General features: G+C 38.2%; 1 protein-coding gene across 1 annotated transcript in view; it reads right to left on the reverse strand.

Annotated features, from left to right (window-relative positions):
• Positions 1-2,500, reverse strand: part of mapk8ip1b (mitogen-activated protein kinase 8 interacting protein 1b) — a gene marked incomplete at its 5' end in the record, with an annotated part of 65,013 nt that overhangs the window by 22,472 nt on the left and 40,041 nt on the right. The window lies entirely within an intron of this gene.

Here is a 2,500-nt window from a genome sequence, read left to right on the forward strand (position 1 = left end):
AAAATGGTAAATTCTGCTTTATTCGTGGGACTTGCTATTATTATTATTATTATGTGCTTTGTCTTGATGGCACAGTACTGTATGCTACGTAACCTTATTATGTATAGCTTTATGTGCAGGCCATCTGAGTCAGTAAATGACATAATCGCTGTCATAACGGACCCCACACGCAGTTCTGTCAGGTTCACCTCTAGACCGTGGAACCATTGGCGCACATGTTTGTATGTCAGAAACTGAACAATGTGGGCTATTTGCATTACCGTATTTGCATTATTTTTATTAATTTTTATTTTGTTCTGTTTTTATTGTTGTATATTTGTGGATATGGATCTTCCTAGGTCTGAAATAAAGATTGAATTGAATATGCTGCTGCTGATTTGAAGTCAGTCTGAAGAGGACAAGAGCCGGACTGGATTTCACTTTCCCTACACAGTCAATTCACAAAGTGTGTTATGACTCATGGCCGCTGCGCCATGTGCAAAGCAAAGTAGAAATTCCTCGTATGCAATCCGTCTATTCTATGTGAAATGCCAGCTTCCCTCCAGTCGTACCGTATCTAGCACATAATCATGGAGCCCACAGATGACTGCACTGCACGAATCATAGCACTGTCTCATAGTTATAGGGTGATGAAATATCAAGAGAGAGCCTCACAGGAGGCGGCGTCTCTCTGTTCAAAGTACTGGGTCATTCTCTGTTTCTCTCTCTCTCTCTCTCTCTCTCTCTCTCTCTCTCTCTCTCTCTCTCTCTCTCTCTCTCTTAATAAGATAAATTATAACTAAGTGCTTTTCATTCTCTCTCTCTCACGTGCACACACACGCACACACAAGCAAATCATGTTTCCTGGTATACTGCTACATAGAGATCACCATAATCCAACACCCAGTGGGAACTATACATCATCATGAAACCTGTATAATTCTGAAATCAATCATACGAGCATGACTGAAATAGACTGTATGAGTCCAGTGCAGCCTCAGCCTGTAGTGTGCACAGCAGCACACAGAACCTACATAATGGGTTGAATAATCAAAGTTCAAAGTCGACAAATTAAACATATAAACACTAATCTAAAAAACACGCGCTCACATTAAGAGCTAATACTTTGTCATAGGACAAAAATGACACACATGTCAACAGTTCTCTTGCATGACACGATTGTGCGACGAAGTATCCATTAGCCTTAGACTAAGTAATCTCTCAAAACTGCGGTTCTGCTAACAGCTGAATCTGTCAGCACCACCGCCCTAAACATGCAGTGTTGTTGTTAGTAGGAATAAACACAAAAGCACCCGGGAGGAAGTGGACTAAGAAAGGGGAGGAGCCAAACTGAGTTCCTGTTTCTCTGGTGCCCCCAGTGGCAAAAACAAAGGGGAAAACAATCTTTTTCCTTTTTTTTAACCGAATGGTTTCCCAGATTGGCCTTTGAGTAATAAGCTTCCATCTGTTCTACACGCTCTCAAAGACTCATACCTCATATTCAGACCCGCTGTCTCCTGTTTCATCTTATGCACCAGGGCGGCTATTTCAATTCATCTCAACTTAAATTGAGTTGAATTGAATTTCCCTTAAAAGTCTGTGGGCTTTTAAGGAATGGTGGAAAACTAATATTGACTGAGAGCATGTTTTTGTCCAAGACATTATCTGTCATCTTGTTTGACTCAATGTGTCTTTAGTAGTCATGTTGAGGGTTTGCTGTTTATTGTCATTCCTTATTTTTAGCTTTGACATCACATGAGATGTGTTTTTATCAGTCACAAGGTTTAAAAAAAAATCTTTTCATGTGAGGATTTCTTTAATTTCTAATATATTAACGACGTCATTGTTATTAGCCAATGACATGCTGAGATGCAGTCAATGCTCGAGGGCTGCCCTAATATGGTGATTACTATACTACTAATTATTAGGTCCAACCAATGACAGAACAGCAGATTAATACTATTGGTACTGAGGAGAACTAAGAAGACCCTGAAGACTCCAAAGACTCAAATAGGATACTATATTTAATACTAATACTTATTTATCACTGTTCTTGTCCTTGGTACTCAGGCACTCAAACTATTTAGCAAGGTTGCTTGACCGAATTTAAGAACGATTACCTTATAGAAGAACACGTCTTGACCGTACACCCTGGACGTGCAGCAAAATAAAATAAAATAAGATAAGATAAGATAAGATAAGATAAGATAAGATAAGATAAGATAAGATAAAATAAAATAAAATAAAATAAAATAAAATAAAATAAAATAAAATAAAATAAAATAAAATAAAGAGAAGCTAGTTATAATTATTTGTGAAAAGGACATATTTGTGGGTTGCTCCGCTCATAATTTCTACACTCTGACATGGAATGGATATACTACTTGATGGGATGATGATGTATGGATGTATGGATGTATGGATGTATGGATGTATGGATAACCTAAACCTCTAACAGGAAGTGAAGGTACAGCAGCACTCCAGAAGGCTTAATTGTTCTTAAATCCAGGTGGTGGGAGGG

The sequence above is a fragment of the Gymnoscopelus braueri genome (genome assembly GCF_963280865.1).
Source record: "Gymnoscopelus braueri genome assembly, chromosome: 1".
Lineage (NCBI taxonomy): Eukaryota > Metazoa > Chordata > Actinopteri > Myctophiformes > Myctophidae > Gymnoscopelus > Gymnoscopelus braueri.